Source organism: Taudactylus pleione, unplaced genomic scaffold (assembly GCF_031769625.1).
Source record: "Taudactylus pleione unplaced genomic scaffold, aTauple2 ptg000431l, whole genome shotgun sequence".
In the NCBI taxonomy this organism is placed as follows: domain Eukaryota; kingdom Metazoa; phylum Chordata; class Amphibia; order Anura; family Myobatrachidae; genus Taudactylus; species Taudactylus pleione.
In genome coordinates, this window is record NW_028284833.1 from 2,782,326 (window position 1) to 2,796,253 (window position 13,928).

The following is a 13,928-nucleotide window of genomic DNA, read 5'->3' on the forward strand; positions in this document are numbered from 1 at the left end:
TTTTATTTGGTGTGCCGGCTTCCGATGTTCATAGAGCCCCTGGTAGAGTTGTACTTACATATATATATATATATATATATATATTTATATATTGTGCCCTTAATCCGGCTTAAATAAAACAACTTTTTTCAGTGTAACAAGTTGGTCAAAGGTGTAATATATAAAAATAAAAAAATTGATTTTAAATTAAATGGTCAAACTAAGGAAATTGAAAACTTACTACATGTCATGCAAAAAGTCAATTTAATTAAATGTTCATGTGGGGTCTATTATGCTGGGTCAGCTTTAAGGCCTCTAAAAGTTTGCTTGGCTGTACAGTATAAAAATGCCTGATAATTCACTCCCTATCATCACATTTTAAGAAAGTACATGTGTTCAAAAATTTTTTAAGAAGAGCAATTTATCATATCAAACTACAATTAAAATACAGGGGCCTACTCATCATGGAGGCCCGTGTGGCACTCGATGATAAAGTATTCACCTTGCTGCAGAGGATACTTTAGTACCCCCCTGGCCACAGGGATATTTAACACCAAAGCAATTGTTCATTGCTCCGGTACAGGGACAGCTGCTCTGAAAAGCAGCTGTCCTCATGATTAGTAGCGCAGCTATAGAAGTAGCTGCGTTACTTACCTGTCCCCACGGCCAACTTCTGACCTGAGGTCATGCATGCGTAAATCGCCGGGGATTCAGTGAGGAGGCAGCAGAGGTTATAGCTTTGCAATTTGTAGATAATTAGTCAATAATTATGATTAGTTATTTAATGGTCAAATAGTATATCTGCTGCTTCAGTATAATGTTATAAGGACCCAGGGGTCTATTCATCATCACTTAATTTTTACAAAAGCAGGTGAAAATTAAAATTGTTGGGGCTATTCGTCAAAAAGGTAATGCAGGAAATATCACAGATGGTATCGGTATTTAATGCTGGCTGTTGGGATGCCTCCTGTCAAAATACCAACAGCAGCATCCTGATGGTTGGTATCTCGACAGGGGTCGGGTAAGTATACTTACCCTCCCCCCCTTCTCCCCCTAACCCTAACCCTCCTTTCTTGTAGCCTAACCCTAATTCACCCCACCCCACACCCTAACCCTCCCCTTTAGTGCCTAAACCTAAGTTTCCCCCCTTTGTGCCTAAACCTAACCCTCCCCCCTTAGTGCTGAACCCTAACCCCCCAGTTGTGCCTAACCCTAACCCTCAACCCTAGGGGTGCCTAACTCTATCCTCCCCCAAAACCTAACACTAACCCCACTATGCTACCTAAACCTAACTCCCCCCTGTGGCTAACACTAAGGGTGTGCCGGACTTACCTCATTCGGGCTGGCAACCTTCTGTGTTCTGGCATCAGGATTAAGATAGGCATCAGTATTTTGATGCCTATCTTAAGCCCCTTGTCGGGCTTCCCCTTTTGGGATTTATACCGGCGGCATTGCAACCACCGGTCTCATAACTACATCCTATCACAGATATCTCCTGCTTACCTTTCACTTGCAATGTGGCCCTATGTCCCCATACATTAGTATGGGGACAGAAATTCATTAAACTCTGAAATTACAATATTTTTGGAGCTTGACTGCGGGAATATTTGCTATCTTCAGATGGTGTATGCTACCACACTCGGCGCTCACTCCTATGGGAAGGGGTCTCGTGTTGCAAAGAGAGATGCTTTCAGATCCCTCTTCCCCTGTCTGGGTCCTTCCGCCAGACATGGGGGCTTTGTGTCGACTCGGCAGTGCTAAGTTTCGCTGCTCTGAAAGGAGCAGTAAAGCAGCTTTAAGGAGACAGCTGATTTTCGAATAAGCTGTCTCCGCACCAGAGCAATGATGAAATGCTCCGATGCTCATAAGAGTTAGTATGTTAATAATCAGGGTCCACTCAAACACTGATAATTAACATAATGAATAGACCCCCCAGTGTTATGAAAAATATACAGAAATAGCACAGTTTTTTATAGAATGCAATTCCGATGCAGGAACGCAATGTAAGTTAGATGTTGGATCACAGACCTCCCTGTTTATGACATACAAATTTCTATTTGATTGGAATCTGGAATGAAGTGTGATATAAATATTTTTAAAAAGGATCTTGTTTACCTTTGTTATATCTGCTTTGAGAAAGATTACATGGTATCAAAACATGTAACGTCAATTAAATAGCACTTATAGCAGACAGCTAAAACTACTACATCTACAGAAATGATAGTGAAGAAAGCTCAGGACATTTATGTGCTCTCATTAAAGGGTATTTATCAAAGCTTGGAGAAAGATTAAATTGTGAGAGATAAAGTACCAATCAATCGGCTCCTAACTGTTATTTTTCAAACAGCCTGTAAAATGTAAGGTAGAAGCTGACTTGTTTGTACTTTATTTGTCACAATTTTGTCTCTCTTCAAACTTTGATAAATACCCGCCTAGAGTGATTGTATGTAGAAGATTTTTGGATATGTTTTACATGCTGTGTTTAATTTTTGTTTATTGAAAGTGTAGCCAGTAATAAATTGTTTAATTGAGTAAAAGGTATTATGTAACTATGCTTCTACAGAATTCGCTTTTTAGATGAGTTGAAGGTATCTCCAAACAGCACCCACAGTACCTAAGCCAATGGCTCTAGAAGCAAATAAAACACTAGTGAACTGTTGAATAATAATGCCTAGTAGACATAAGTGAATTCTAATTTATATATACTAGATTTCTTGATGCTCATTTCTACTATTCTCAAAGCTACAGTACAATACATCTGTTGTGATTGCTATACCTGCAAATTGGTGGTCATATTGTATTGTAATCTATTTGTAGTACAAAGAAGTTAGTGTTCATAATTATCCTGTTCAAAGTATAAAGAAATAAATATACATAGGATATTAGGTACTGGAGACAGTTGTGTCCAATTGTTCCCATTCTATTGCTCCTTTAGGATTCAAATAATGTAATTGATATTGACCAAATTTTATTTCAGTCCATCATTTGGACAACATGAAATAATTGCAGCTTTCAATGAGTTGCCGTTTACAAAATATATGCATATAAGACCACACTATCTGGAGCCTTATGACATCTGACCCCTAAAGGAGAAGAATACTAAAGTGTGAAGATTTTGTTTGTTTGAGACCTAGAAAATCCACTTCTAGAACATAAGGATCAACATATGGGGATATTGTATGTAACTAATATTATCCCTAGTGTGTGTGTGCATGTGGTAGGGAATATAGATTGTAAGGTCCACTGGGGCAGGGATGTGATTGAACAAATATTCTCTGTAAAACACTGTGGAATATGTGTACGCTATATAAATAACTGGTAACAAATAATAGATACATAACATTGAGCTTCCATTAACATTGTAAACATATAGTTTTTAAAGGGCTTTTTAAAGGGCATGTCTCAGTTTTTTACTCTCTTTATGTTTTCAAGTGATAGTATAAAGGGTTACAATGAAAGCATTTAATTTCCTGAACAAAAGTCCAGGAAAGATGATGTTTGTCCATGAAAGATGATGTTTTGCCTCTTTCTGAGACCTGAATTTTGGCGGGAAAAATCAGAATTTGGCGTGAAAATCCAAAATAATCCGAGCCTGCACATCCCTACCATATACTAATATGGGGACCTTCAATTATAAAACTCCAATGAGTTTCAGATTTCAGAGTTTGACAACAGGAACCTATCCCATATTTAGAAGGCATTGGTTCCTGGAGCCAAGCTCCTTCCAATGGCAATGAGGTCTAGGTTTAGAGGATAATGAATGGATTCCTCTGTCTGTACACAGATCCTTCTTCTCATACTGGGCCACTCAGTTCACACATGCACATTTACACTACTGGGTCAGACTTAGCAGTGTAAGGCTTTTCTAGATCATTGCAATACTTAGTTAATCTACTGCCTGAGGTGGTTACTGAAATGTTGTACTTTACTCCAGGTGCTTTCTTTGGTTTGCTCCCAACGGAGAATCAGCAGAGACATTACAAATATTTACCAGTTTGTTAACATCAAACAGACTAAATGGAAATAGTGTACGTTGTCTTCAATTAAAGTAATTAGATAGAAGCATGCACATTATATTTATGACTCTGGCTGTATCTTTAGTAAAAAGCTAACTGTTTTGGATCCATGGTTGACCGAGCAGCATGAATAAAGAGTAATATATAGTTATATCATAATTTATGGGATAAAACTGTATTCAATCTTCAGGTTGATAGGATAACGCTGATTGTTCTAAACTAACTCTAAGAATATAAAAACATTATTATAAAAAATTATCTAACTGCACATTTTCACATATTAATTAATGGATAAAAAGAGGTGAATTCTGCAGTCCCAGTTTCCAAGTATTATTAATGGAAATTGACAATTTTTTTTAACTAAAATATCAAATACATTTTAGAAGCTATTAGAAGAACAGTCCATTTATTCCAGTGTTTAGACATTTTAATCAAAAAATCAAAGTGCAATTTTTAATTTCTATTGAATGCCTGAAGGTGAAAATTAAAGTTACTTTGCAATGCATTATGAGTGTAAAATATTTGTTAAAATATTGTTATGGAAATCCATTAGCAAATCTATAATTCAGAAACATTTTTTCTGCTTGTTTGTTTATGTATTTATTTTTTTAGAAAAGATAGACTAAAAAACAGTTTTATTGTGTGCAGTCTTGGAATATCACATATTTGAACTCATTCTTTAGGATCATATTTGTAGCTATCCGAAACAGTGAATACAAGTTTATACACTCAATTCCTACTTAAGGGTACTACTAGTTTATTTTGTAAGTCCATAACTTGACATGCCTATTATATCACAAACCGAAACACATATATGCAGAACCTCAAAAAAAAAATAACAATAAAAAAAATTATTTTATAATATTGAGCCTGCAAATGAAACGATTTTAAATTGGTTAAACATTTCTCAGGTGTTCAAAGAAACAAATATTTTCAATTATAGAACAATTGCATTTTAGGTAATTGAAATTATAACTACCAAATGTAAAAATTAAAACAATTATAAAATTATAGTGTTTTGGGGAGTTGTATATATTGTAAAATATGTAATCAATGTAGTTATATAGAAAATAAATCAACAAAAGTTTTATTTAGTGAATAATGCATTGTAATGATTGTGTTAATGTACTTATGCTCTTAGTTATGCAGAGAACTTTCTTGCTGATAATGATCTTTGTCATTACTTATTTGGACTAAGAGGTCAGACTGTGTTAACATCCTGATGGTCATGATTTGTCACTGACCTAGTACACACAACAGATCCAATGAAAATGTATATGTATGTATAGTCAATAGATCCATAGATGCTATAGTATAGTTATAAACCTTGCTTGAGTCAACCTTGGGCAGGGACAGTGTGCTTGTATGCCGAGGTCTCCTCAAACCTTAGTATTGATCAAAATAAATGAAAGACAAGTTAACATGCCAATGATTAGAAGTGATTCAAAAAAAGCTCATATGAACATTGTAATTAATGCAAGATCAAGTACAATTGCACATCATAAAAAGGGCAAATGTTTTGGGGCAGAGCAATTGCCCCTTCCTCAGTGCATACATGATGTTGCACTGAGGAATTGCTTTGCCCTGAAACATTTACTTTTTTTATTATGTTTTCTTGTACATCTTGTTGCATTAATAAAAAGCTTACAAGCTATTGTTGACTTGTAGCATTGTCCTTCACTTATTTTGTATTGAAAATAGTAACTCTTAATGTAAATTGAAAACAATTATAGTTGTCTGCTTTTTCCCTAACCAGCAGAACTCAGCATAGTACTTACATGCAAGATGGCCTGAATTGTGAAAGATATATTGCAAAGGAAATAAATTGTAACAGAAATATTGTTAAATACCCACAAATGTGTATTAGCTAAGTGAAATAAGAGCCAAATACTATATGTTAACAAATAATAACATACAATTGTTAAATATATGTAACTGAGACATGGTACTAAAATATATACACATAGAAAAGTATGAATATACTGTATGATTAACAAACTAAGATTAAAGTCAAAATTTTCTTTTTACATTGGTATTTGGTTGACAGAAAACCTAGTAACGTTACAGTATAATAGATTATTTTAGGTTTGGGTTTTCATATCCACATCACAAACACTAATATACCCATAAGGCCCTCTGCTCACTAATAAAGGTCTAAAAAAAATCAAAACAATTTCAAAAGTTTAAAATACATAGATGAAAATAATAGAAGACAAATTATTTCTGCCAAAAGAAGTTTAATGAATAAAGAATAATTCATAGTATAGATATTTTATATAGGCTTTTAAAATGTTTTACACATACCGTATGTTTGATGTGCTATACAATTAAAATTGTTATTCTATGCTTGAATGAACATTAAAGTTTGAAAAGCACATTGACATATTAAGACAATACAAACACAGTTTAGTTGCAACACCTCATTTCAAACTCTAAGTGTCACTATAGGACTGTGTGTAAAAAAAGGTTTTTATTCAATCTGGATGTAGAAATTCAAATACATTTCACTACAGTCTCACAGTGCAGATCAGGAGAAAAACACTGCAACATTTCCACTGTACATCCTGCACATCCTGTAATCTGGATTACCCTGAATATCTTCATAAAACAACTTGCAATTCATGGACTTTTATTCTTATTTATGTGGATTTATAAAAAAAGGACAATCAATTTTCTGGCTAACAATGAATGATAATGCAAGATACAGAGGCATACAATGGACAATGACATGGCAAGTATTTTGCTTTATTTTATTTGCTATCAATTATGTTTCTGGCCAGTTACAATACTCAATGCCTGAAGAAATGAAGCTGGGATCTGTAGTTGGCAATGTGGCAAAAGATATTGGACTGAATTTTAAGGATTTAGCACTGAGAAAATTCCAAATTGTTTCTCGAGTGAAAAAACAGTATTTTAATATTAATATGGAAAATGGAGACTTATATGTGTCAGACAGAATTGATAGAGAGATATTATGTGAAGCTAAGCAGAGCTGCTTTATAAACATTGAAGCTGTAATTGAAAATCCTTTGAATTTTTACACAGTCAGCATTGAAATACAGGATGTGAATGATAACTCACCTGCATTTTCTAATAAATATTTTGATATAGAAATAAGTGAACATACCTCACCTGGAGCACGTTTTGCTTTAAGTAATGCAAAAGATCCAGATCTAGGCACTAATTCTATACAAAGTTACACACTTAGTGGTGATGATTACTTTAGTTTAGGAGAAAAATCCACTAAAGACGGAATTAAATACCCTGAAATTATACTAGTAAAGTCACTGGACAGAGAAAAAAAAAGTTTCTATGACTTAACTTTGACTGCTGCTGATGGAGGTAAGCCTCCAAAATCTGGTACAGCCATAATTAAGATTGTTGTTCAAGATGTTAATGATAACATTCCTGTATTTACTCAAGACACATATCACATAAGACTATATGAGAATGCATCGGTTGGTTTTCTAGTAATTCAATTAAATGCAACGGATGAAGATGAGGGTTCAAATGCCCTAATAGCTTATTCTTTTAGCCACATTCCTGGAAATGCACAACAAATCTTTAACATTAACTCCTCAAATGGTGATATTAGGATAATAGGTAATTTGGACTATGAAGCATCAGATGCTTATGAAATGACTGTTGAAGCTAAAGATTCTGGTGGTCATGTTGCTCATTGCAAGATATCAATAGAAATTATTGATATGAATGATAATGCTCCAGAAATAACAATCACATCTCTCTCAGCAACAATTCCAGAGAACTCCCCACCTGGTACCCTCATAGCATTGATTAATATTCATGATGTGGATTCTGGAATGAATGGTGAGGTCATTTGTCAGATCTCTGACACATTGGATTTTCAACTAATGCCCTCATCTAGTAGCTACTACAAACTAGTAACTGCAGCAAAAATGGACCAAGAGAAGAAGTCTATGTATAACATTACAATTCAATGTATGGATAAAGGATCTCCTTCACTGTCTAGCAATAAAACTATTCAGTTGACTATATCTGATGTGAATGACAATGCTCCTGTTTTTGAAAAAAATAGCTACATCATCTACATTGTAGAAAATAATCAACCAGGGACCTCAGTATACAATGTCCATGCTTCAGATCTCGATCATGGTCAGAATGGAAAAATAACATACAGTATTCTGATTAGCAATATAGAAAATATTCCAGTTTCATCATATGTTTCAATAAACTCAATCACTGGGGTTCTGTATGCTCAGAGGTCATTTGACTATGAACAGTTACGAGAATTTCAGTTCCAGGTAATGGCCAAAGATGGTGGATCTCCTCCTCTAAGCAGTAATGTCACAGTGAGGATGTGTATCATTGATAAGAATGATAATGCTCCTAAAATTCTCTACCCATCACCAGACACTGATGGATCAGCATTATTTGAGTTTATTCCTCACACAGCTGAGAAAGGTTATTTAGTGACCAAAGTGATTGCAGTGGATGATGACTCTGGACACAATGCCTGGCTCTCTTATCACTTATTGCAAGCTTCTGACTCCTCAGTCTTTACCATTGATCACCGTACAGGTGAAATTAGGATAGGACGAGACCTTCAGGACATGGATTCTTTGAGGCAGAAGGTTGTGATTATGGTGAAAGACAATGGACATCCATCTTTCTCATCTACAGTTTCTTTAACTTTGGTTGTGGCTGAAAGCTTTCAGAATGTTCTTCCAGAGATAATACAGAAACCTAGTGATTCAAAAACATCATCTAACATAACATTCTACTTGGTTGTTTCTATAGCCTTTATTTCTATGTTATTCATTGTGACAGTAATGATTACAGTAATTTTTAAATGCAGAAAATCAGATACTCAAACATCTTTCAGAAACATCAGTAGAGACGTGTATCCTCAGTTCACCCTGGGATGTCCTTCTGAGATCAGTGATGGGAGTTTACCTTTTCCCTTCTCCTATGATGTTTGTGTGACCCTCGACTCAAAGCAGAATGAAATTGCCTATCTGAAACCAGTCCAGAATGTCCCCACAGACACCCTCATTGATACAGATGATTCAGCAGCTGTAAATGATTCTTTACAAAATGATTTGTCTACTAGCAAGATTGTACAGGTATTTGGATATGACATTCCTATTATCTATTTTTGATGTGACCATTTATAAATAAGTCTATGATATATAGTAACAACTGGAGTGCATGACTATATGTTTCCATATGTATACACAACTACTAAATATACTAACACGCACACTCAACATACACACTCACACACACACATTTATACCCAGCCATAACACTATAACCACCTGCCTACCTAATATTGTGTAGATCCCCCTCATGCTGCCAAAACACCGCTGACCCATCAAGTCATGGACTCCACAAGACCTCAGAAGGTGTCCTGTGGTATCTAGCACTAAGGCATTAGCAGCAGATCCTTTATGTCCTATAACTTGTTAGGTGGGGTCTCCTAGGCTAGGACTTGTTTTTCCAGCTCATCCCACAGATGCTCAGTCAGATTAAGATTTGGAATTTGGAGGCCAAGTGAACACATTGAACTCTTTGTTATGTTCCTCAAACCATTCATGAACAATTTTTGCAGTGTGGTAGGACACATTTTCCTTGTAAAAGAGGCCACTGCCATCAGGGAATACCATTGCCATGAAGGGGTGTACTTGGTCTGTAACAATATTTAGGTACAGCTGTGTCCACATACATGTAGTCCCCTTGCGTATTAAGCAGCCCTTTGAGTCGTTCCATGCCATGGCATGACTGGGCAGCACTGAGTGTCTTATCAGCGACTTTTCTCGCAAAATTTGTTATATTCACAAAGTGATGCAAAGCAGCTTATACTGAGTAAACTGATATGTGGCATGCCTATTATTCTGTGTGTGACTGTGGCTGTATCTGCATGTGAAATGCTATGTTACAGTATCACAGCCACTGACACTGTAACTTAGCAGTTCACAAGCAATTATAACAGAATATAGGCATGCTGAATATCATTATAATCAGCATAAGCTGCTTGTGCGTACTATTCATATCACTTTGTGAATAAGACGCATTTTAAGGGTGGGCGCCAGTCTATAATTTTGCCAGGGGCACTCAGACCCCTAGATGCACACCTGCTTAGGTGGTACATATCAAAATAACATCCACATGACCTGCTGTTTTTGATATTGTCTGACCCAGTTGTCTAGCCATAACAATTTGGCCCTTGTCAAATTCGCTCAGAATCTTAAGCTTTATACACACACACATACTACTTCTGAAACTCTCAGATGACTTCTAATTTCTATTATAACAAAAATATGAAAGAAGGAAACATACAATATAAATAACAATAAGAATAGTGCATATCTCACAAACCCCAGACTTTGTTAACAGTAGTTCATAGATATAAATACTTTTTGACAGTTACAATTAATATGCTTCCTTATTTCCAGACATTTGCCTTTTCTTTTAAACCTGTTATTTTGTCAGGTGTTAATTTACTTTAGCACAGATTGCGTATTTAAATACTGCATTACAGGGTGCCTCTTTGTACACATTATCTAGTTAAACAGTACTGTATGTGTAGATGAAAAAGAGTGAAGTATTGTATTGGTTTTTATAATTCTAAATGATAAACAGGTGTGGAGTACTGGAAAATATTCTTGTAATTTCATATGCACTGGTGTAATGTAGCACTGCACCTGTGCAAAAAAGTGTTATAAATGTCAAATTGGCCATTTTTAAATATGCATCTGTTAGAGAGATCTTCCACTTTATAACATTTCTAATGAGATTTTGATGAAGTAAAGTTATCTTTTCTATAATTGCTAGGACTTATTGGGGCTGTTCTCAGTAGATACAGAATTTCTGTTTTAATCAGGCTGTAGATAGTGCCATACCCCAGGTCATAATGCCCTTGGAGCATCATGGCCACACTGTGCTGCCCCAGCCTGTAACCTTAATGATGTTCCAACCTGCTCAGCCCAGTGTCATGCACCACCCAATCTTGTGCCCAGCTTTACCCAGTGCAACGGATAATGCTCCCCCAGCTCCCCTTCCTCTTTGCAATCCATTGTGGGGCACGAGATGTCAGTACATCAAAATGACTCATTCCCCAACTTCTGAAGAGAAGAGAGGAGAAGTGAAGAGGAGCCGCCTAGCCAGACAGTAGCTGCCCATCCCAGTGAAGACATAAAGTAAGAAAAAGAGACATATTTTCCAGGTTGGAGGACCAAAAATTGTTAGAGCTTGTCCTGGGATTAAACTAAGGATTTTTAGGGTTGCTTGCAAGATCCTTAGGGAGGTGCTACCTATAAAGAAGGATGGGCAAAAGTGGACATCTTTAAATATTATAAACTAATTAGGATTTTCATTTGAACAGCACTAGGCATGTCAGATTAAAGAATGCTAGTAATGTGTTTCGCTCCTATGACTTGTAAGCTTCTTTTGGTCAGCGGTAATAATATCAGTATATGATGCAGTTCTTTATATACCCAACTGCATTTTAAAAATCTAGTGTGCAACCATTATGTCTTTCTTGTTTCAACCATGCAAAAATGGAGGCAGCCTTTGTTGTGCTGAAATACCATTTACTATATACCTATAATGCCACTGATTTTTGAATTGATATACTGCATTTTAATGATAAATATGGGTTCAGCACACAAACTTAACCCTGTGTGTGTATACATGTGGTAGGGTCAGGGACTTACAGTATGTGAATGACATTTTGTGTAATGCGCTGTAGAATTTGTTTGCATTATATAAATAACTGTTAATAAATAAATTACTTTCACTTAGTTTAATTTAATTCTTTAAAATTATATTCTAGTTTTACTTAGTTCTCAGTTCTTCTCTTCCTGGAAACATACATAGAAAACATCTAATGTATTTGGGGTGGGATGAAGGAAAGAACATAGCATAAAATAAATAAATATAAAAAATAGAAGAGCAGTGGAGAACATAAATAGCACAAAATTGATATAATATATATTTATAGGGTGGGGCAACAGTGTTCCCTATCCCAGGGTGCTAAAATGTCTAGTTATGGCTCCGGTTTTTATTGCCACAACTACATAGATGTGATAATTTTGTATAGTGATCTTCAGCACACTGAAGTTAGGGCTTGCCTTTTTCTGTCTGGTCAGTGTATACATTGTAACTTTGAGAAATCAACTACAGTAGACAGTTGTGACCAATTATTGCTTTTTTATTTAGAAAATGAAGTATTTTTCTGCTATGAAGTCACATGACTAATTTACATATCTTACACTGATTTATGTTACCAGTTTTTATTATGTGATTGAAATATAGGGAAAGCTTGATGTTATTCCATCATATGTGAATAAGACACAGATATGATAGATGTTATTATTCAGTACTTTCAATAAATTACTGTTACAAACTATTGGCATATCAGACAAAACAAGTGCACATATGTACATAGGCAAATGCAGGAAGGTTTCCAGTTGCCCATAAACCCCCTTTTTCTAGGCAGAAGGTAAAATCTTGGCTCCTATAGTGGTAGCATATACAGTAATATGACTTAAATAGAGCTGCAATCACAACATGCAGTATAATTGAAGAACCTGAGCTGTTCCTCATGCCCAATGGCAACAGCTTCTCCTGTGTCTGTGGATCTGAGCACACTAGACCAGAGAGCAGCTACTAGCAAAATGAGACAGGCATCTTAACATGATAGGCATGTGCTTAGAAAGCTCAGTTTTGTCTCCTACTGATTATATTATGTACTATATGTATATTTACTATGGGATTTTTAAAATTATCATGACGACTTATGTTATCAAAAAGAGATAAACATATTTGATACAGAATGTTTGTTATTTAGACTATGAACCCTACAGCTTATACTATAAATCATCTATAGTGTTAAATATTAATAGTGTATTACAGTATGTACACTATCCAGTGTATAAAGAGACCAATGTGTATATATATCCATGGCCAGGGAAGGTTTTTCTGCTGCTCCCCAAGAACCCAGGACTTACTCCAATGCTCAGCAGAGCTAAGCGCTTGTATTGTGGAATGGTGTTCAAATGGGACAAAAAAATACCCGTTAAGCTATGGTCGGTTGGCCCTACTGTCGCACTTAATGGCTTTTTGTAATCTATAGCACTGTATATGTGTAATGTATTTCAATCACTGCACTTTTTATGAGGCAGATTAAAGCTCAGTACCTGCTTATTATGTCCTCTTCATAGGCTGCCTACACTTGCTCTAAAATCAAGCATTTGAAACCAATGTCTCTAGAAATTAAATTTTTTTAGAATAATGTTGCTTTATCCTGAGTTTTTTTGCCTTTGCACAGAAAATTGGATGAAATGTTAGAAATTTCCAATAATCTTGTCAGGGAACAGCCATAAAAATTGTAATTGCGTAGATTTTGCAGTGCGTTTCTGAGTTGTAAGTAACCCTCTTTCTATTTTCAAATGTCAAGTGTTATAAAGGATTATAATGAAAGCATTACCATACTTGAAAAGAAATAAAGTGTATATTTAGTCCGGTATAGTGTTGTTAAATGTGTAGAGTATGTAACAGCTACAGAATATTTTCATATTGAAGATATTTCACATAGATCAGGATTAGGCAGAGGATCTGGCAGATAACTGATAAGTTTATTTGTGAATAACTTGGAATATTACAGTTATTGTGAATAAATTGTGTCACAGTGGTCAGTTTACTATAATATATTCTTTTATGCCTCCCTAGCAAATACTAGCAAATTTACTATAGAACTCTGACTATTTTGACGATATCAAGCAAGTTGTTTTAAAATATTTATCATATTGTAACTTTGTACCATTACAGTAAATAAATGGAAAGCTTCTGAAATGTACTTTTTATGTAGGCACTCCTGTTGGAATGTATATTGCTGCTCAATATTTTTTTTTTAAATTCCTTACCTTCTGTAAACTTTCTAGGTTTTTT

At 35.3% G+C, this 13,928-nt stretch overlaps 1 protein-coding gene and 1 pseudogene across 1 annotated transcript in view; both read left to right on the forward strand.

Moving 5' to 3' along the window:
• The window catches only part of LOC148506021 (protocadherin gamma-B5-like), a 519,059-nt gene that overhangs the window by 104,639 nt on the left and 400,492 nt on the right, over nt 1–13,928 (forward strand). The window lies entirely within an intron of this gene.
• On the forward strand, nt 6,680–9,136 carry LOC148506023 (protocadherin gamma-B2 pseudogene; annotated as a pseudogene).